Below are 23,364 nucleotides of genomic sequence, written 5' to 3'. Positions count from 1 at the left end.
AGATTCACTCCGTGCACCACTGGTGTTTGGTGGAAAACCCGAGCTAAGATTGAGTAACAGATTCGGCTGATACTCCTGCATACGTGCGTCCCTTTCTATGATTGGAATTATTTTGCCAAATTTTAACTTGTACCGGGGATCTAATAGTGTGGCAACCCATTAGTCATCTTTACTTCTAATTCGGACAATCCGAGGGTCATGTTGTAGGTAGTGCAGCAAGAAGGCGCTCATGTGTCTTGCGTATCCATGCGGACCAAGTCCTCGCTGTGTTTGTGGCGGCGAGGTGATAACCGTGCTTTCTTCCTCTGACATCTCCCCCAACCTCATTCAACCAAAATTTGACCAAGTTCTCCCTCATCTGCTGAGTCTTCCATGCCCATCGAGAGTTCGTTCTCCATTTCTTCCTGGTCTCCTGCACCTTCCTCAACATTTTGGCTGCTACCATGCACCCTTGTTAATCCCTCTCCCCCACTGTCCTATGGATGCTGCCTTGGTGATGCTGAATGTCTGGACCTTGTAGATGTTGGTATCCCTTGTGCATATGAATCCTCCTGTACTTCCTCCCCTTCCTCTTGTCCCACCCCCTGACTCCGAATAGTGTTTATCCTGTGCCCCAGCATGTAAATGACTGGAATTGTCATACAGATAAGGGCATTGTCAGCGCTAAACATATTCGTCGACATGTCGAAACTGTGCATAAGGGTGCATAGGTCCTTTATCTGAGACCACTCCAGCAGCGTGATCTGCCCCACCTCTGCATCTCATTGGCCCAGGCTATACGTCATAACGTATTGCACCAGGGCTCGGCGGTGGTGCCACAGTCGCTATAACATGTGGAGAGTCGAATTCCAGCATGTCGGCACATTGCATTTCAGGCGATGAACCGGCAGGCCAAAAGACGTCTGTAGCGATGCAAGTCGGTCAGCTGCGGCGGTTGAACGGCGGAAGTGAGCAGAGAGTGACCGTGCCCTGTGCAGAAGCCCATCTAGGGCGGGATAGTGGGTTAAAAATTGCTGGACAACAAGTTTCAACACGTGAGCCATACAAGGCACGTGTGTCACCTTGCCCCGGCGTAGGGCCGCACCTAGGTTTGCAGCATTGTCGCACACGGCCTTCCCTGGCTGCAGGTTGAGTGGAGACAACCATTTACGAAACTCTCTTGCAAGAGCTGACCACAACTCCTCCGCTGTGTGACTCTTATTTCCAAGACATTTCAAGGTAAAGACGGCCTGATGCCGTTCAGCTCTGCTGCCAGCATAGTAAGGAGGTGTGTAGAATTCCTTGTGCACAGTTACAACGCGTGTGGCCTAACCAGGCAGACTTGGGGCGGAGGTGGAGGACCCAGACGAGGTTGAGGAGGCAGAAGCAGTGGAGGAACTTTGACATACAGAGGATTGATGCACAAGTCGTGGGGACGGCAATACTTGTTCAGCAGACCCTTCTCCATCTATCACCATAGTTACCCAGTGCCCAGTCAGCGACATGTAACGTCCCTGTCCATGCTTACTGGTCCAAGTATCGGTGGTGAAATGCACCCTGTCACACACAGAGTTTCCCAAGGAAGCGGTGATGTTGTGTGCGACATGCGGGTGTAGCGCAGGCACACCTTTCTTGGAGAAGAAGTGGAGACTGGGCATCTGGTACTGGGGCACTGTAACGGACATAAGGTCTCGAAAATCCTCTGTGTGCACCAGGTGGAAAGGCAGTATTTCGGTAACCAAGAGGTTACCGAGGGATAAAGTCAACCTCTTTGCTTTGTCATGGCTCGGAGGAAATAGCCTTTTATTTGTCCTCATCTGAGAGACCAAGATCTGGCTGCTGTGTGGAGACGGTGGTGAGTAGGGTATCCCTGGAAAACTGCAGGTCTGTGAGGAAAGTGCAGGCGGAAACATGATGTTGCCTTCATCCAAAGTTGGTGCTCTCGATGTCTGAGAGAGCTCTACACCAGCACCTGTTTCCCCTTCCAAAACAACTGACGACCTGCCAAGCAAACTGCCTGTTGCGGTTAAAGTGGTGGAAGGTCTGCGTGGAAAAATATGTGTGACAGCTGTCCCCATAGTCATAGAAGATGAAGAGCGCGCGGAGGAACTTGAAGGGGCAGACGGTGTTTGGCCCGCTCCGCTAGGCTGCATTGCAGCACAGTGAGCTTCCCACTGGGACTTATGCTTCTTATAAATGTGACGATTCATGGAAGAAGTTCCTCTACTTATAGATTGTCGAGAAATTTTACAGATCACATGATTTGGGAGATTCTTTACAAGGTCAAAAAAAGACCAGGCTAGGCAAGACTTAGAGCCCATGCAACCTGCAGAGCCACCCCGACTTGTGTTCAGGGGCAGAGTTGTGGCTAAGGATGCAGTTGTTGACGTGCTTCCAGTACTCCGACTCTGTCCAGGAAGGCGAAAGATAACTTCATCGTTAGTCGCATCTTCCTCCCCCGCCTCTGGTAACCTCCTCGAGTGCCTGACTGTGGGTTGATAGTAAGTGGGATCTAGAACTTCATCATCAAGCGTTGTGTTTGCACTTCCCTCACCCTCAGACCTAACCTTTTCCTGCACTGACTGAATAGTTAAGTTGTCATCCCAATCTGATATCTGCGTCTCATCGTCATCAGTATGTTCCTCATTGTCTCCACCAACAGGTGTTACAGTTTGGGAATGAGGGTCTACATTATGCTCAGAAACTTGGTCATCAGGGCCTGAATCTGACTCACAAAGCTTCTGTGCATCACTGCAGACCATTCTCTGGTCTGTACTCACTGTAGCTTGGGAGCAGACCTCTGATTCCCAGGCTATAGTGTGACTGAACAGCTCTGCAGACTCAGCCATCTCTGTTACACCATACTCTGCAGGACAGGTGGAGACTTGAGAGCTGGGAGAAAGCAAGTGCGATTGGGATGACAACTCAGAGGACTGTTGTTTTTTGGATGTTGAAGTTGAGGTGGAGGAGAGGGCACTTGTTGGAGCACTTGCGATCCATTCAAGCATGTACTTTTTTTGTGCATCATCTACCTTTGTTACAGTTGTTCGGTTCCATAAAAAAGGGAGCACATCGGATTGTCCATGGAAAGTAGTAGACATCTTACTTTTGCTGGAAGATGGCCTATCTTCAGCAGATGTTAATGTAGCTTTCCCACCTTCCCCACGGACACAAACTTTTTTTCCTTTTCCAACACGCCTGTTCCCCTTTCCACCAGCATATGTCCTTTTGCCACTCATTTTGTTAGCGACAAGCTTGGACACTTAAAATGTGGAAGCAAAATTTGAGAGGTGGTGTAGATTGCAGAGGTGGTCTAGCTTTATTGACAGCTGAAGAAACAACACTGACTATTCCAGACAATTTTAGTATGGCCCTAACAGTGGCAGCACAGTTTGCAATTAGAATAGCATGGCAAAAATGGGCAGGTGGGTAGAGTGCCCGGGTTCTGTGTGTAGCAGGACAGGAAAAGAACACTAACTTAGTATTCCAGACACTTTTAGGATGGCACAAAAAGTGTCGGCTCTTTGGGCAAATAAAATAGTGTGGCAAAAATGGGCAGGTGGGTAGAGTGCCCGGGTTCTGTGGGTACCAGGACAGGAAAGGAACACTAACTTAGTATTCCAGACACTTTTAGGATGTCACAAAAAGTGTCAGCTCTTTGGGCAAATAAAATAGCATGGAAAAAATGGGCAGGTGGGTAGAGTGCCCGGTGTAGCAGTACAGGAAAGGAAGCCTCACTTTCTATCCCTGCTAATGAAGAAATGCAGTAAGGAATTTCCTGAGCTGAGGTAGCCAGACGCTGTTATCTAAAGCCCTACACAGCGTTTGCACGGACCTGCCTAGCAGCTATGGCTATGAACGCTTGTAAATCAGCCCTGAAAAGGCCTGAAATAACCAGCAGTCCCTAATCCCTAAAGTGCTGTGTAGATTGCACTAGGTCTATAGCGCACACAGCTGGAGCAGCAGCGGCAGCGTGAGCGGTGACTGTCACCCACACGCAGAAGACAAATAATGGCGCGAAGGGGAAAATGGCCGTATCTTATAAGGCAAGGACATGTGACATGCACAGCCTATGACACATGCCCTTGCTTGTCTGGCAAAAATCCACTTAGCTGTATGTGTCAGTGATTAGCTGGCAGCCTGGCCCGCCCCACTGTATGCGCGGTTAGTGAAAAAAAAATGGTGATCGGCATTTTCTCAGCACTCAGCAGCACCACAGATCTAAACCCCGTTCCCCCCCGCACACTATACGCTGAAATTTGATAATAGCGTGATTCACAGTGACTCACACTATTACAGTGAAAAGCCAGCTAGTAACTAGTAACAGCTAGGCTTTTTGGTGATCGAACCGTTCTCAAACGTAACTCGAAGTGTCTAGCTTTTAGCAAAAAGTTCGAGTTCGAGCTCGAGATCGAACACCCCCCAAGATCAGTCGAACATGAAATTGCCGAACCTCGAACCTCGCTCATCTCTAATCATGTCATAAGTGTGGTGCGAAAAAGTTTTTGCCCTCTTCCTAATTTCTTATTCTTTTGGATGTTTGTCACGCTTAAATGTGATAGATCACCAAACAAATTTAAATATTAGACACAAATAACACAAGTAACCACAAAATGCAGTTTATAAAAAGAAATCCAAACCTACAGGGCCCTGTGTGAAAATAAGTGATTTCCCCCTAAACCTAATAACTGGTTGGGCCACCCTTAGCAGCAACAGCTGCAATCAAGCGTTTGCGATAACTGGCAATGCGTCTTTTACGATGGTCTTGAGGAATTTTTGCCTACTCATATTTGCAGAATTGTTGTAATTCAGCCACATTGGAGGGTTTCCGAGTATGAACTGCCTTTTTAAGGTCATGCCACATCATCTCAATTGGATTCAGGTCAGGACTTTGATAAGGCCATGCCAAAGTCTTAATTTTGTTTGTTTTAAGCCATTCAGAGGTGGACTTGCTGGTGTGTTTTGGATCATTGTCCTGCTGCATAAGCCAAGTAAGCATCAGCTTGAGGTCACAAGCAGATGGCTGATATTCTCCTTCATGATTTTTTTGGTAGACAGCAGAATTCATGGTTCCATTTACTACACCCTGGTGAAGAAGGCCTGGAGATCCATTCAAAAGTTTTTGATCTCATCAGGGCTCAGTAACTAGCCATCTGTGATGTCACATGCCACTTAGTATGCATCCTCTTGGTTTCCATTGAAGCTTAATATTAGAGGTGCACAGCTATAGTTACTAGCATGGAGCACCCTCTTTCATTATTAAAGACATAAGTGAACTAGAAAAAAAGGCTAAGCATGGATATGATGACACCAACTAGATATAAAAGAGAATGTTTTTCAAATACAAAAAAACAAGTAAAACAATGAAAAAAAATCGCCAAATAAAGGGCAAAACGATGTTGAAGCCATGGAACTGCAATTACAGCGAGGATACCCTACCCAGGGTGTGGACGTAGAAACCAGAAGATATATATATATATATATTGTTCTCTTACTCTATAAACTACTGACAACATGTATCCGAATTTCCAAAGAATAAATTTTGTATATTTTTTATTTTCTGAAAATTAGAAATGGTCACTATAACAAAAAGAAGGCATTGCCTTCAGACCTCAAATAATACAAAGAAAACAAGTTTATAATTATTTAGAAGCAACAATGAGAATAAATGGAGCTGCTAGTAGAAGGCAGGCTCTGTATGCCAGCCTGTCAGACAGATAAACAAAACTATATTTAGATGAACTACGACACTTCCAAATAGGTCCAGCAAAGAAGAGTACCACAAGAGAACGATTACAGCACTATTTGTCCACTGCTAATACACTGATTTTGAAAGACCCCAAAACAGAAAATTGAACACACATATATATGACATTATGATGTAGCTCAAGCAACCAAATGCAAAAAAGTATATACATATCTCATGAGTGAGAATTCAACAAACACACATTCATGTTGTTCAATTATTTGACATCTATGTTTATAGAGAATCAAGTGTGTGTAATATAAGGACACCGGATCGATCGCAGTTAGAACAACCCAAAAGAAAAAGAAGAAAGAAGCGACCAGACATCCTAATGCAAAAGTAATTCTTTAATAATAAAGAATTACTTTTTCATTAGGATGTCTGGTCGCTTCTTTCTTTTTTTTCTTTTGGACATCTCAAAGTTTAATCTGCCCAATTTTTAGAGTAAGGTAATCTTCCTGTTGAGTCTAATTTTCAGTTTTGCCCAACACCTGGTTATCTAATGGTTAGATGGAGACCTGGAGAGGGGTACAAGCCACAGTGTCTTGCACCCACTGTGAAATTTGGTGGAGGATCGGTGATGATCTGGGGATGCTTCAGCAAGGCTGGAATTGGGCAGATTAAACTTTGTATGCGGCTTGATTCATACATCCTTTGCAAAGTTATCCTGGAAAAACAGTTGCTTCCTTCTGCTCAGGCAATGTTCCCCAACTCTGAGGACTGTTTTTTCCAGCAGGACAATGCGCCATGCCACACAGCTAGGTCAATCAATGTGTGAATGAAGGACCACCACGTCAAAACGCTGTCATGGCCAGCCCAATCTCCAGACCTAAACCTCATTGAAAACCTCTGGAATGTAACAAAGAGGAAGATGGATAATCACAAGCCATCAAACAAAGAACTGCTTACTTTTTTGCACCAGGAGTGGCATAAGGTCAGCTAAAAGCAGTGTAAAAGACTGGTGGAAAGCATGCCAAGACGCATGAAAGCTGTGATTAAAAATCATAGTTATTCCACAAAATATTGAATTCTGAACTCTTCCTGAGTTAAAACATTAGTATTGTTGTTTCTAAATGATTATGAACTTGTTTTCTTTGCATTATTTGAGGTCTGAAAGCAATGCATTGTTTTGTTATTTTGACCATTTCTCAATTTCAGAAAATAAATACAAAATTTATTGCTTGGAAATTCGGAGACATGTTGTCAGTAGTTTATAGAATAAAAGAAAAATTTACATTTTATTAAAAAATATACCTCTAAAGAGAAAAATCAGAAAAAATGAAAATTTGGAAGTGGTCTCTTAATTTTTGAGAGAGCTGGTATATCACCAAACAGGAGAAAGATTTAAAATGATTAGTGAAGAGCATGGTCAATACTTGATTGTGCATTGGGGTGCTCCTACACACTTGTTACTTGATTGGGTGCTTGAGCAGCATGCTTGAGTCTCCACCCCACTAGTTTTGTGGGTGTTAGACAGCAACATGTGGGAATTGCCTTCCATACATGGTAATGCTGTAGCCATGTTGGCTACTGACATTACTGTGATTGGCTGGCCCATCACGTCATCGGGTCTTATATAAGTCCAAGGGATGCAATGCTCGGCACACTCACTGTGCTGCTGCTAAAGGACAGAGTTGATGTAGGAGGGAGAGTTTAGATTAGAGCAGGGTTTGGACATTTGCACCCTTTAGTGTCTTTCATATGGAACAACAGGGTGTTTTTAGCCTTGTTTAACCTAATAAATAATTGAATAAATAAAAAAAAACATTGTGGTATCCCCCTGATTTTTGGTAGCCAGATAAGGTAAAGCATGTAATTAAACAAGGCACTCCCGAACTTGAAAGTGATGTAAGTTTATTTAATGTGCATGAAAAAACATTTTCGGTCCACTATGGACCTTCCTCAGTTGCACAAGCAAAAACAAATTCATTGTTATATATACAAAATTTGAAAAAGATTCATGTATACAATACAAAGGAAAAGCATATATTTAGTTGTACATATGTAAAAATCGTCTCTATATTTTGGATGTAGACAATTATTATGATGGGGTTCACATGGTGAAACAAGTTTATATGGGTCTACAAAGACATTTATTTAGAGGCTGGGAGCCGGAGGGAAAAAGGAGGAAAGGGGAGGGAGGAAGGGGGAGCGAGGAGGGGGGAGAAGAGGGAGAAGAAGCAAAAGAGGAAGAAGTAACAAAGAAGGGGGGGGGGTGAGAAAGAGATAAAGATGAAAAAAAGGGGGGAAAATGATGAGTAGAAGAGAGGAATTTTTGATAAATCAGATATATGATATAAGAGATGAGACAGAGGAAGGAATGTTTGTATGTGTGTGATATTTTGGAGATGGGCAGTGTGAAAAAAAAAGGGGGGGGGGGGTGTTACGAGGGGGACCCGGGGAAGCGTGCCAAGATGGGAAATGGACAGCTTCCGCCGGTCAAGGTCCACTGTGCGGTGTAAGGGACCGCTGCTATGGTCAGGAAAGAGTGAGCGGGTTGCTACTAGTGATCGTCTGGAACGTCACAGACGATCTATGTACACCGGTCCGCCCTAACCCGTGAGGGTTGTATGGCTCGGGGCTTCTCGTACGGTGTACCTGTTGCACGGGGACGCACAGAGGTGCCTACGCTCGTGTGCCAGCGGGAGTCACAGGATATGGCACGAGGGTAGCACAGAGGTGCCCACGCACGTGTGCTTTCAATAACCAGGTGAGTCCGGTGGAGACTCGAGGAGCTCACCTGGGACAGGAACACGGCCTGTTGAAGGAGATACTGCCAGAGCAGCAAGGCAGGAACACGGCCTGCAAACCAGGTGCTGCCTGAGCAGCAAGGGCAAAGCCCACGAAAGACAATGACGTCTGTACAGTGGCGTGGCAGCACGCTGCCAGACATCCAAACATAGAAGGACGGTCGCGCACCGCCATGATGGCAGGGGGAGCTTTTAAGGAGGTGTAGCTCCACCCAAGGGCGGGCGCGAGACGGGCGTGACTCAATCAGGGTTCGTGACGTCCTGGCCCAGCCAGTCAGGATTCAGCACATCACCAGCCTCGTCATGGGGCCGTGTGATATCAGTGAGCGAATCAGAAGACGTCACGTGGAGCACATGCTCATCCTCCTGCCTCTGGGTCATAAAGGCGGGATCCCCGGTTTCACAATGTGCAGAGACATGGGAAGTCTTGCTGCTTCCCTGAGTATCTATTCTTTGCACACTGCGCAACTTCCCAGAGCCTCCATGATGCTGAGCAGGAGAGCTCGTGGCAGGCAAGGGATGGGAGACTGCTCCATTCCCTGCAAGGGGAGAACCACTAGGTGTCACCCTTCTGCTGTGTCTCAGAGAAGGCAACTCCTGCAGACTGCACAGTCTCCCAGACCTTTGGTGCTGCTGAGCAGTAGGGCTCGTGGCTGACAAGGAATGGGGGACCACCTCATTCCTTGCAACAAGAGAGCCACGACGTGTAACAGGGGGGTGTTTGCAAGATGGAAGAGTAAGATGGAGAGGATGGTGTCCAGACAAGCTTGAGATGGTGTGATGGGGAGAAGATATTAGTAACTAAAAAAAAGGATGTTATACCAGGGTAGAGGATGAAACAAAAATTGGAGAAGGAAGTGGGGTATGAGAGGGTTAAACGGCATAATAAATGTTGAGAAATGAAGAATAAGTGGCTACTAAGAAAAACTTTAGAATGCTGGGCAAAAGGAGTATAGCACATGTAGAATGCAGGGTAAAGATTAGATGGGAGTTATGTATGAAGATCTAGACATATTGCTGGATGTGCTGGCAAGATGAAGATATCAGTTGTAAGTGTGGTGTAAAGACAGATTGGGTATGAAGGGGTTAAGAAGATGAAGAATGAAAGGAGGGGAGATGACATGACATGAGATGTATAGAGAAGGTGGAAGGGGTTGAGATGCAGAAGGGACATGAGAGGAGCACCAGTAAAGTATAGATAAGGTTAACTTAGAGGCATTTGAGATGTATAGAGGGGATGGAAGGGGTTGAGATGTAGCAGAGACATGAAAGGAGCACCAGTGAAATGTAAGGGGTTAACAGAGGCAATGTGAATAGATCTGTGGATAGAATGCCCTCACTGTCTTTGAAAATGGTTGTGTCTGCTAACCCCCCCTGCTTGGTGTTACCTTCACTGGCAATGGAAAATCCACGGAAGCATTTTTTATTTTTTTTGCCAAAAAACTACAAAAAAAAATGACGTGCGCTTCGCCATATTTTTGTATGCTAGCCAGGTACAGCAGGCAGCTACGGACTGCTCCCAATCCCCAGCTGCCTATTTGTACCTGGCTGGGAACTACAAATATAGGGAAGCCCTTTTCTTACTTCATTCATGAATTTTATGAAATAATTAAAAAAAAAAAAAACAACGTGGGCTTCACCCCATTTTTGTGTCCAGCCGGGTACAACTAGGCAGCTGGGGATTGGAATCTACAGCACAGGTTAGCCCGAGGTTTCTGGGCCCCTCTGCTGCGAATTGCAGCCTGCAGCCACACCGAAAATGGCGCTCTCATAGAAGCGCCATCATCTGGCGCTGTATCCAACTCTTCCAACAGCCCTGAAGCCGGGTGGCTTGTTGGGTAATCATGAGTTAATACTGGCTTTGTTTTACTAGCTAGTATTAAGTCAGAGATTCTTAATGACAGGCACGTTTGACCCGGCCATTAAGAATCTCCAATAAAGGGTTAAAAAAAAACCACACAGAAAAAAAATACTTTAATAGAAATAAATACACAGACACACTTAGAGACTCCATCTTTATTACCCCCTCTCAGCCCTCCACGATCCATGGTCTTCTGTCTTCTTTCTCCTTCAACACATGCAGTGCTGTCTGCTCCATCAGACAGCACTGCATGGGGGAAGACGCTGTGCTCCATGCAGAAATCACTCTGCGAGAGTGACCACAGGCTCCCGGCTATAAGCGGTGGCACGAGTTGCCATGGCAACGCTGCTCCGATTGCGTGCTGGTAGAGGGACGTCCCCATCACCGCTACCAAGCGAGTTGCTATGGCAACAGTGATCTCCGTTATTGACCGGCTGTGTCAGCCGGTCAAGAGCCGGCTTCTGCGGACGCTGGTAACTATGGTAAACATCGGGTAACTAAGAAACCCTTTCCTTGGCTACCCGATGTTTACCGTAGTTACCAGCGTCCGCTGCTCTCATGACGCCCATGCCAGCTCCCTGCTCACATAGCCAGACTACACATCGTGTTAAATTAACCCGATGTGTACTCTGGCTAGGAGTGAAGGGAGCCAGCGCTAAGCAGTGTGCGCTGGTAACCAAGGTAAATATCGGGTTGGTTACCCGATATTTACCTTAGTTACCAAGCACAGCATCGCTTCCACGCGGCGCTGCTGGCTGGGGGCTGGTCACTGGTTGCTGGTGAGATCTGCCTGTGTGACAGCTCACCAGCAACCCATGTAGTAACGCTCCAGCGATCCCTGCCAGGTCAGGTTGCTGGTGGGATCACTGGAGCGTCGCTTAGTGTGACGGTACCTTAAGGGAAGGGGGAAGCAGAGCGGGGAGCTGACCGTGTGCTAGAGCATGTTGCCGTTACACGGCGATACACAAACATGCACCGTGTAACAGAGAGATGCAATGACAGGTCCTACATGATGCGTTATAGTCATGTGACCAGTCTGTAGCCAATGAGATAACAGACACGTGACTGGTCACATGCTATTTTGATGACGTCACGTAGGTCCTGCATCACTGATGGTTAACAGGAGGACGCAGCGATTATCGGGAGGAATAGCGGCAGGAGACAGAGTGCAGGATGCATCCCGGGGACCATTAAGTGTTATGGCAATGTTTATTAACTGTATGTGTACATTTATAATGCGTTTTTATGTGTTGGTGATTGCCTCCCATTGTTTCCTATGCGGTTCGAGTGGTTCGCCGAACCGGTTCGCCGAACCGAACGCGAACCAGACCTCGGTTCGGCAAACTGAACTCGAGCCGAGCCACGACCGGTTCGCTCATCTCTAGTCTTCAGTTCATTCTCAGACCCTTGCCACAAAAAACAGACATCATCTATGTAGCACATCCACTCCTGAGCTCCCGACATCGCTGGTATATTGTCCCCCAAAAAAATGTGGCGCTCCCAATATCCCAAAAACAGGTTGGCATACGAGGGGGCACAAGATGCCCCCATTACAGTGCCCTGTTTTTGGAGATATATCTTACCTTTAAAAGTAAAGAAATTATGATGTAAGACGTACTCAAGCAATGTCATGAGGAGTTCATCAGTGGACGCATCAATATTGCTGGTGTTCAGGAACCATGCTGTCGCCCGCAGGCCATCTTCATGCCTAATTGAAGTGTAGAGCGACTCCACGTCTGCTGTCACCATGACCATTCCCTCATCAATATGAATATGATTAAGCCTCTGGAGAGCTGACGTGATATATTTAATAAATTATGGTAGAGTATTTACCAGAAGCTTGAGAAAATGGTCTATGGTGACAGAGACAACCTCGCAAAGGCTGCCGTTTCCCGAGATGATTGGTCTTCCAGGGGGGTCCAAGGGATCCTTATGTATTTTGGGAATTAAATACAAAGTCGGCATGCGGGGTTGCAATTTTTTAACGTAATCCAGCGATGCTTTTGGAATTGAACCATCATCAAAATCTTTCTCCAAAAGTTTGACCAATTTAGTTTGGAATAATACAGTGGGGTTATTAGTCAATTGCTTATAACACTTGGTGTCATCCAATAATTCATAGGCCTGTTTCTCGTATGAGCTACACGGCCACACCACAAGATTCCCACCTTTGTCGGCTGGTTTAAATTGAACGTCTTGTAATGCCTTCAATTGTTGAAGGGCTAGTCTCTCTTTGGAATCAAGATTAGATCTTCCCAAAGAACTATTCAATTTGAGAGGTTCAATATCCCTGGTAACCAATTTAGTAAAGACATCAACTGCTGGACATAAGCTGAGAGAGGGATTTCAGATTTCTTATATGCGTTTTTCTGCTGCCTTTTGGACCATTGAACAGAACATTACATTCCTATAAACTCGTTATGATGCAAATGATGATGTCTTTGGGATACCTTCTATATTTTGGATTTCGGATAATTATATGGAGAAAATAGATCTTAAACATCATTACTTCTGATCAAATGCATTTCATTGTTTCTTTCATTTTTTCATTTTTTTGGGTCTATTCTTGGATATGTATAATTAATGGCGGAATGGATTTGAATAGTTGTATTTTCTCAGGGTGAAATATTATGCGGTGCGATTTACTGTTATTGTCCAGTGTTACCTTTTTTATAGATATGAAGGTGTTCAGTATATCTAATTTAATGTTGCATTCCTGTTTCCATCTGGGATATATAGTGTGATATATTTATTGTAGTGATGTGGTGGTTGGAAATGTACGGGGCTCACTGAATAGTGACAGTTTACGCACTGATAAATACATATATATTTCAACAGGCTTTGCGCATACGTTGATCAATGCTCCTTGATTTTTTGACTGCGTGCATGATGGGTCTGCATGCGTTCCATGTATGCTGTCCAGCGTGCGCAGCCGTAAAGTCCCTTTAATGAGGTAAGCATCGACTACTTCATGCGCTAGTTATAAGCCTTATGCACTCACCACACATTCATTGGTTCATTTCACGAATAGACGGTTTTGATTGGCAGCGGGATCGTATATTACCTGCAACGTCCTCCCACCCCGACACACGCCTTTTTTTGAAGAAGCGTCTGCGAAACGTAAGTTGAGGTGGAGGGATGGCTTGCCCCACGCTAAGGTATAGTTTAAACTTTTTACTTGTCCTCTCATGTAAATGTGTATGATTGTAATTACAGTGGTACTTGATGCGGCTGATTGATAGACTAGATTGTTTACAGGCTGGGTTCTGGATAGACTTTAGCACAGTGAAATACTTCCAATGTACCTAACAGATTCATGTGCACGGTGTAATGAATGTCTTCACATGCCGACATTTGGAATATATAGGTGATATTGTGTGTATGTGATCCCCATGTGCATTGCGTATTGAATGACTTGCCTGTCACTAGAATTATTCATGCAGATTAATATATAATGTTAATGATACTTAGTTGACATCGTTTATTTATGTAATTAGGCTAAAACCAGGCACTTGCTATAACATTTATGCTGATTATCTGCATGGTACAGGCGGTATTGCGCTTATACAGATCCCTTTTTATATATCAATTCATAATTGACGGGCTTGTTGTTTCATGTGTTCTGCACATGGTGAGTCTTCTGTACTACATATTTATATGCAAAATAAAGATCTTATTTTAGATCTGAGACAGTGCGTCCCTGTAGTATTTACAGCTGATATATTGCTGCTTTGAATTTAACTGGAGACGTCTGTTTTGAATCTGGATTAATTTCGGTCTATCTAGGCATACACTTTTTTGAGGAGAGTTCTTGCTCTACTAGATTGTGTTCCCTTAAACTGGTGTGGTGGGGGATATATTAGGGGAAATAATTTTACTAAGAACTAAATAAATGTTTATATGGATGAGTAGAATATATAGGCACTAAGCACTTTAATTCTAATTAAATGGATATCTGCGTTGTCTTTATACCCCTTCGTGTATCCCGCTACACATCAGTAGGGTAATAATGTTTTTCTCATCAACTAGCTATCCTTGATGTAGTTTCTACATGATCAGATACATTTGAGGACTAAAAATGTATAGATCAGTATTGCATAATATACCTGAGCTTTATATATTAGGCAAATGTTCCGTCCCTCTGTGGTGTGTTCCCTTGTTTATTTTAACCTACTTTGTAATAAATTTATCTAATCAAGTTTTGGGTTTTATCCTAAAAATGCTTATTAGTTTTTCCTACTTTGTAACATGACTGCATTTTTTTCACTCATATTATCCTATGATTCAGTGTTGAATGTAATTGCCTCTGAGTGATGCTTATGAATAGAATTCTGGAAAAATTTTGTAATAATTTACCCGTGGGACAAAGTCTGGAACCTTGTCCCCTGCTGGCTAATCGGTAAGGTGCTTGAAGCGGTCCTTGCCCTGGGTTCCAGGTACCCTGACTGTGCACGGCCTCCGGACCGGATTCCCGCTGTCGGCACCGGCGGGCTACAACCCTACCCCAGTCCACTTTAGGTCTCCCGCGACCGGATCTCCGTCACCTGTGGCTCTGCTCTTCCGTCTGCCACCTAGTCAGCTCCGGTAGTCCAGGAGCTCCAACCCCTGACCACCACTCCACTCCTGTGATGGGGTATGCGACAGAGCAGTAAGGGACGCCAGGCCAAGGAACAATCCAAAGAGCTTTATTGGAACCACAAAGATAAAGCACCAAACATAAATTTAGATCCTTAAAGTCTGCAAGGAGTCCAAAACAAAACAAAAGATCCAGGGGCGCCTCCCGGTGTTCTGAAGCCAGGGAAAATATGGCAATGGTCCTTATATGAGTTCCTTGAGTCCAACAGGGTGAACAACAAAACACAATCCTACGTGACCACTGATCTCTAATCTGTAACAGTCCATACACAGGCTCTAGGATCCAGCCTCAGCTATAGATCCTAGTCCTTCTCCAGCCGAGATCCAACCAACTTACCTAACATGGGTCTCATTGTTCTCTCCTATTGGGATCAGCCCCTTCTGTGGGCAGAAGAGTCCAACTCCGCCTGGACACTTGATACATGAATTGACTTTAGACTCCTGGCTTTGTTCTGTTTACCAAGTTATGGATTGGAGAAGTCCCATGCTGAGAAGATCAAGCAATCCCCCACCAATAGTACATACAGGACACTCAAGGAGAGACAGACTATTACAACATGAGCACAGGCGGGGGAGGGACACTCTGTTACAACCCCTTCCCCCCTCAATTTGTGTACAGACTAGTGACCTCAATAGGACCTTGTCAAGTACACATAAACATGGTGGACCTGACTCAGGGCTCCTCTTGCCTGAACAATCCGTCTGCATTTTGGTGTTGGCTGCCCCTTCTATATTGTATTGTAAAGTTATAGGGTTGAAGAGCCAGGCTCCATCGTAGTAAGCGTCCATTGTCCCCAGAGACTCTGTTCAGCCAGGTGAGGGGATTGTGATCAGTAACCACAGTGAATTCTCGTCCATACAGATACGGCCTTAGTTTCCTAAGGGCCTATACTATAGCCAGGCATTCCTTCTCAAAAGTTGCATAGGCCACTTCTCGGTCCAGCAGTTTCCTGCTGAGGTAGGCAATGGGGTGCTCCTCCCCGGCTGCATTCACCTGGCTGAGTATAGCTCCCAATCCATAACAAGAGGCATCCGTCTGCACAATAAATCTACGCTTGTAGTCTGGACCAGCCAGAACAGGGTCGCAGACCAGGGTGTCCTTCAGCCGGTTAAAAGCCTCATCACAGGCTGGAGTCCAGATCACCAGCCGGGGCATCGTTTTCTTCGTGAGGTCTGTAAGGGGCTTGGCCACACTGCTGAAATGAGGAACAAATTTTCGGTAATAACTGGCAGTGCCAAAGAAAGCCATAACTTGTTTCTTGGTTGAGGTACAGGCCAGTCTCTAATAGCCTGGATTTTGGCAGGTTCAGGACGTAACTTCTCTCCTCCTACTCGATGCCCTAGCTATTGGACTTCACCCATCCCTAATTGGCATTTATCAGGTCGAATGGTTAGGCCTGCTGCGAGAATCCGGTCAAGAACAAGAGCTACTTGATTCAGATGTTCCTCCCATGTGTGGCTCAAGATGGCGATATCATCCAGGTAGGCACAAGCGACATCGCCACATCTCCGGAGGATCTGGTCCACCATTCTCTGAAAGGTTGAAGGGGCGTTTTTCATTCCAAAAGGCATGTTTAGAAATTCATACAGGCCAAAGGGGGTTATACAAGCCGACCTTTCTCTACCTTCCTCTGTCAGGGGAATTTGCCAGTATCCCTTACTGAGATCCAAGGTGGTGACGTATCGTGCCCCAGCTAGCCGGTCTAGAAGTTCATCAATGCGGGGCATTGGGTAAGCAACACTGATGGTATGGTAATTTAGTCGTCTGTAGTCCACACAAAATTGAGAACTACCATCTTTCTTGGGTACTAACACAACAGGAGAGGCCCAAGGACTATGGGAGGCCTGAATCACCCCCAGCTGTAACATCTCCTCCAGCTCATGCTGCATGGTGTTTCTAACTGATTCTGGTACCCGGTAGGGAGCCTGTTGTATGGGATGGATGCCCTGAGTGTCCACATGATGCTGGGTTACTGTGGTTTGACCTGGTCTGGATTAGAAAATAGCCTGTCTCTGATAGAGCACTCTCAGCATTTGTTTTTTCTGTAAGGAATCTAAGTGATCTCTCAGAGAAACCTGTTCCACAGTGGATGGGGCTCTGGCTGCTTCAACAAGATCAGGTAATGGGTCCTCATCCTCCTGACCATCTTCTGAAGCCAGCTGACAGCTTGCTATCATAGGTAATGTCCGATCATGGTACTCCTTAATCATATTCACATGGACAGTCCTTTGTCTTAGACCCTGATCATCTAGAGCAAGAAGGTAATTTGTGTCGTTTAGTTTTCTGAGAACGCGGAAGGGACCCTCCTATGTTGTCTGGAGTTTATTTTGCCGATGGGGAACAATCATTAAGACTTGTTGTCCCTCTACAAATTCTCGATAGCGTGCTTTGTGGTCATAACATGTCTTCTGTCTGGTTTGAGCCATCCACACATGATCCTAAGCCAAACTAGTTGAGCCAGGGTTTCTCGAAGCTTGAGAACATATGGAACAACAGGGGTTCCTGTATCTTCAACTTGCCCCTCCCAATATTCCTTTAGCAGAGTTAAGGGTCCTCTGACCTTTCTTCCATAGAGTAGTTCAAAGGGGGAAAACCCAGTGGACTCCTGGGGAACTTCCCGATAGGCAAACAGGAGATGGGGTAGGTACTTCTCCCAGTCGGAATCCCTGTCAGTGAAGGCCCTTAGTATATTTTTCAGTGCTTGATTAAACCATTCACAAAGTCCATTGGTTTGAGGATGGTATGCTGTAGTTCGAATTGCTCGTACTCCACAGGTGCAGCACAGACACTGCACCAACTCTGACATGAACTGGGAGCCTTGGTCTGATAAGATCTCACTTGGGAATCCTACTCGGGTGAAAATAGTAACAAGGGACTCGGCCACCTTGGCTGCAGAAATACTTGACAAGGCCACAGCTTCTGGATATCAGGTGGCGTAGTCCACAACAGTGAGAATATACTGCTTTCCGGATTTACTTGGTTTAGCCAGTGGTCCAATGATATCAACAGCTACTCTTTGAAAGGGTTTTTCTATTATAGGGAGTGGTTGCAAGGGTGCCTTTGGGTGATCTTCGGGTCGCCCTCTACGCTGACATATGTCGCAAGTTCGGCAGAAATGCGCCACTGCTTGAGAAATTCCAGGCCAATAGAAAATTTGAGTCAATCGTCTCTCGGTGCGGGTTTTCCTTTAATGGCCAGCAGTAGGAATGTCATGAGCAAGGTGTAATAGGGAAATTCTGTATTTCTGAGGAACAATCAGCTGTTTGCTATAAGTCCAGGGCTTATCTAAGGAGTCAGCGTTGGTAACCCGATATAGAAGTCCATTTTCTCTGATAATTTTTTCCCCATTTTCTCCTAACTGCCCTACTTCAGCCCGAGCTCTAAAGCTAGCCAGCGTGGGGTCGGTCTCTATCTCTTGTCTAAACTGAACTTTATCCCAAGTGACATTCAGATGAGACCCACAAGAATCACTCACCGTGTTACGGTTGCTGCGAGCACTGGAGACTATGTCCAGATTTCTTGCTATTGCACATGTGCGAGCGCTGGAGACTAAGTCCAGATTTCTTGCTACTGCACATGTGCGAGCGCCGGAGACTAAGTCCAATCTTGGAGCCATTGCACATGTGCGGGTGACATCATCGCTGACACGAGGTCACATGTCTCTGACACCTTCTATGCCGATTGGTCGCTGGTCATGTGCTTGTGACGTCTTGCTCGGTGATAGGCCAGCATGACGTCACTCCTGTCGTTCTGGCAGCGGATTGGCTCTGGTGTCCTCCATCTTGGATGAGGCACAGAGTCTATATAAGACCCTGACACACGCCGCATGGTGCTCAGTCCTCTTGGTTCATGCATATGAGTAGACGCTCTGTGCGCGTTCCTCTAGGCATTCCTCTGTCTATGCTAGGTGAGCGCTACCGGCAGGGTAGCGTTCTTATACCTTACAGCTTCGGCTGCTGTCCGTATCCTTACCTCTTAGGGGAGCGGACATAGGCAGGTGCCTGAGGCACATGGTCTGGCTGGGCCTTGTGATTCTACTCGTAGGTGGACGTTGCCGCTAGGGTAACGTTCCTTATACTGCGTCTGGCAGTTGTTCGTATCCTCGCACACTAGGGGAGCGAACAGAGGTAGGAGCTTTGTGCGGCTTACGCTGCTGTTCGTCTCTTTTGCACCACTAGAAGAGCGGACCTAGGCAGGTGCCATATCTAGTGGTTCGTGTCCTCGCACACTAGTGGAGCGAACGCAGGTAGGAGCTTTGTGCGGCTTACGCTGCTGTTCGTCTCTTTTGCACCACTAGAAGAGCGGACCTAGGTAGGTGCCATTTCCCACACATTGCCTTTGTCTCTGTGATTATTAACAGAGATCATTCCACACACCCTCCAAGTAAGGGAGGAATTGCTTTACTTACTTATTATATCCTTCTGTGAGTTAACAGAGGTATTGCACTCTGCCATAGTCTGCAGCAAAGTTTTTGCACGGTGGACCCTGACTGTCTGATACTCCTTTCGGTTATTATCAGACAGCCCCCCGTAACACACCGGCTGTGAAGGTGGTTCAGGTGGCCTCATTTCCATTGATGGGTTGAACACGTCCACATCTGATGCTCTCTTTGCTTGACTTCTGGTTATCGCAACAACAAAGTGGCATTGAAGATTACCCACATCATTCCCTAGAAGAATGTCTGCAGGAAGGCCGCTTATAACACCAATCATGCATTGTTTTGCCCCAAAGCCATAATCCAGGGTTACACTCGCTCTTGGAATGTATCTTTGAGTACCACCAGCCAATTCAATGGCAATTCCTGGTCCCTTTTGCATTGCTTCTGGTTGAATTACTCGGAGATCTGCTATGGTGAGAAAAGCCCCAGTGTCACGAAAGCCAACAACTTTTTGGCCATCCAGCATGACCTCCTGTAGATGTTTATGCTGAAGATCAGAAGAACGGGCGGCTGTGGCTCGCACCCCATAGACTCCTGGTAGGGAAGTCAACATATCAGAGTCACTTGGTAAATCATCAGGGCCTGAATCCAGCTCTTCTCCTACTGAGTGTGTCTGTAGATAATGGACAGGCAAAGGTGGTCTGCAGCTGTTCTGCCTCCGAACACCTGGACAGTGAGCTTGCAGATGACCAGACTGCCCACATCGATAACATCTGCGCTGCGTCTCACTCCTTCCAGTTTGCCTTCTGGAGAAGTAGGTAGGAGACCTTGGTGACTGATATTGAGGTGCAGGTGCTGGAGGTGGTTGTCGATTTGAAGGATGACTCCACTGGATAGATGGGCATGTGGCCCGCAGATGCCTGGGATGCCCACAGCTATAACATCTTCGCTCTTCTACTTTCTCTCCTCGTTGCATTCCAGAAAATGTGGTAGAAACAACAAGAGGCACATTCGTACTGGTATCCACATGAGGTGGTGATCTAGGAGGTCGAGGAACATTGGGCACTGAAGGACAAGGAACCTCTGGTGTTGGGGAGCTGGTCATTTTTTCTCCCTCCACTAGCAGCTTCTTCCACTGAGGTTTGATAGTGAGCACCTCATCAGCTAGAGCAGCAGCTTGTTCCACTGTCTCGGGTCTCTTCTCGCGCACCCATTCCCGGATCTCAGTAGGGCACTTGGCATAAAACTGTTCTTTTAGGATGACCTGGACGAATGTCTCCCAAGTTAAGGACCCCTCTCCCTCCAGCCAGCGATGGCATACTTGTTTCAGTCTGTGTGCATACATCTTGAAAGACACTTCCCCATCACAGGCTAACGTACGGAACTGAGTCCTATAAGTATCTGGGGTCATGGCATAATGTTCTAGAATTGTCTGTTTTATCTCCCCATACTCACAATTCCACTGAGGGTCCATAGCTCTATAGGCGTCGGCAGCTCCACCCTCCAAGAGGCCCACCAGGTGTCTGACTCGATCTTTTTCTTCCATTAATCGGCACTGATGCTCAAAGTCCTGGAAGAAGCCCTCAATGTCACCTGCAGCTTCATTAAGCGGCTTAAAGTCCTTGCTGGACACTCTGGAGAATTCCCTCATAGTTGGTGCTGTGGTTACAGTTTGTCTGGAGCCTCAAGCTGCTTCCACAGCAAATCTCCTTTCCAGCAATGCTGCCCTCTCTTGAGCTCTGCGAATGGCATCCCTCTTATCTTCTATGGTGGCCTCATCTCCAAGCAGTGCCATCTCCTCCTCATACCACACAACCCATTGACTTTTTTGGGTATTTACCTCCAGCTCCAGTCTTTCCTCCCCTTGCTGTGGAAATTGTTCCTCGGTGCCATCTTGCAGGCAAGCATTTTCCAATGCCTCAATTAGTTGCTCCTTAGAGAGTCATTTGTAGCCGACTCCTAATTCACAAGCCTTTGTTTGTAGGCTCACCACAGTCCAGTTCCTGTATCCTGAGGTTCTGATTCCAGATGTTAATGGGCCGTTGTCCTCCATTGTTTCTGCTCTGATCCCGCCGCTGCCAACCAGTTTGTGACGGGGAATGCGGCAGAGCAGTAAGGGACGCTGGGCCAAGGAACAATCCAAAGTGCTTTATTAGAACCACAAAGATAAAGCACCAAACATAAATATAGATCCTTAAAGTCTGCAAGGAGTCCACAACAAAACAAAAGATCCAGCGGCGCCTCCTAGTATTCCGATGCCAGGGAAAATATGGCAATGGTCCTTATATGAGTTCCTTGAGTCCAACAGGGTGAACAACAAAACACAATCCCACGTGGCCACTGATCTCCAATCTGTAACAGTCCATACACAGGCTCTAGGATCCAGCCTCAGCTATAGATCCTAGTCATTCTCCAGCCGAGATCCAACTAACTGACCTAACATGGGTGTCATTGTGCTCTCCTCCTGGGATCAGCCCCTTAGGTGGGCAGAAGAGTCCAACTCCGCCTGGACACTTGATACATGAACTGACTTTAGACTCCTGGCTCTGTTCTGTTTACCAAGTTGTAGATTGGAGAAGTCCCATGCTGAGAAGAACAAACAATCCCCCACCAGTAGTACATACAGGACACTCAAGGAGAGACAGACTATTACAACATGAGCACAGGCGGGGGAGGGAAACTCTGTTACAACTCCTCTCACTTCCACTGTCAGTACTCAACTCTAACTCCAACACCAACTGCTGTGTTCCCTCCCCTCAGGACCCCTATGTGGGCGTTCCCATCCACCTTGTCCCGCCCACTGGTGTGTCCCTATTGTCTCAGGGGGTGACTAGGCTTTTGTGGCTGGTGTTACCTATGTGCGGTGTAGTGTTGGTAGGCCAAGGAGGATGGAATCCTGCACCAGAAGGATTTGTGCAGTCTCTGTGACAACCTGGTTTTGCCAGGGCATCACACTTTAAGCTCACACAAGTATCTCTCAATGAAAGCATGGCACTATAACAAAAGAATAACTTTGAATTTGTGTATAGGAGTGGCTGCGCCCCACTGTATACATGTGCTTTGTTTTATAGACTGTTAAATATTATAAGATGTGTATTTTTGTACCAACCTGTTTGTGCCATCTAGCAGCAAGTCAATTATAGATTAGATGTTAGATAAGATAGGGTTAAAGTAGTGGAAGGGAGGAGTGGCAGATGGTGGGGAAAGATAACAGAAAGGATGACTTGAGAGTGGACTAGGAGAAAATAGGGTTCTAGTGTGAGAAGACATGGTCTCACAGGGTATGGCTCACCCTTATGACTTTAGAGAATCATCCGGCTGAAGAGCCATCTGGGCTAAGAATCGGATGAAGGTGAAAGGAGTTAGGAGGTAGAAGACATGAATCTCGTTCTCAAGCTCTGAAGTCTAAGATAGCAGTACCCCACATAGAGAGGAAGGAAGGAAAGGAAGGCCATGTCTGTCATAACGGTGTGAAGAAAAAGAGTGAACGATTCTGGTTGACTAAGCAAACTCTGGTGCTGCATGTTTTACTGACTCTCCATGATGGTGACTGCCAGTGGAGAGATGGACACCCGACTGAACAAACCATGCACCCCACCCAAAGTGCCATCCGCACACAGAGTCTCCTTTGCAAAGGAGTGTATTGCCCTTGCGACCAAGATCTGGCACTTTCCTTCAACACTGCAATCTGACAAAAGAAGATTCACAAAGAGAATTTGACCAGTTTATCTGCGTGATCTTGACTTGTTACATATACTCACAATAATTTTAACGTCTCTGCAAATCATCTTCACTTTGCAGAGGCTTAATATCTGCTACATATTTTTAATTTCTTACCAAATGATACATAAGTATGCTACTTATCAGGAGGTGGACTTAATGGGCAGACGTGATAGAGCTTCCTGGAATAATGCTTCTGATTTCTTTTTGTTCTATAACCTTTAGCGTGATGGAGTCTACTTACAAAGTCCTCATATGCTGATATGTGGTCCCTGTGCTTGTAGCATATGGTCC

Source organism: Anomaloglossus baeobatrachus, chromosome 2 (assembly GCF_048569485.1).
Source record: "Anomaloglossus baeobatrachus isolate aAnoBae1 chromosome 2, aAnoBae1.hap1, whole genome shotgun sequence".
NCBI lineage: Eukaryota > Metazoa > Chordata > Amphibia > Anura > Aromobatidae > Anomaloglossus > Anomaloglossus baeobatrachus.
Note: the sequence above shows the minus strand (reverse complement) of the source record.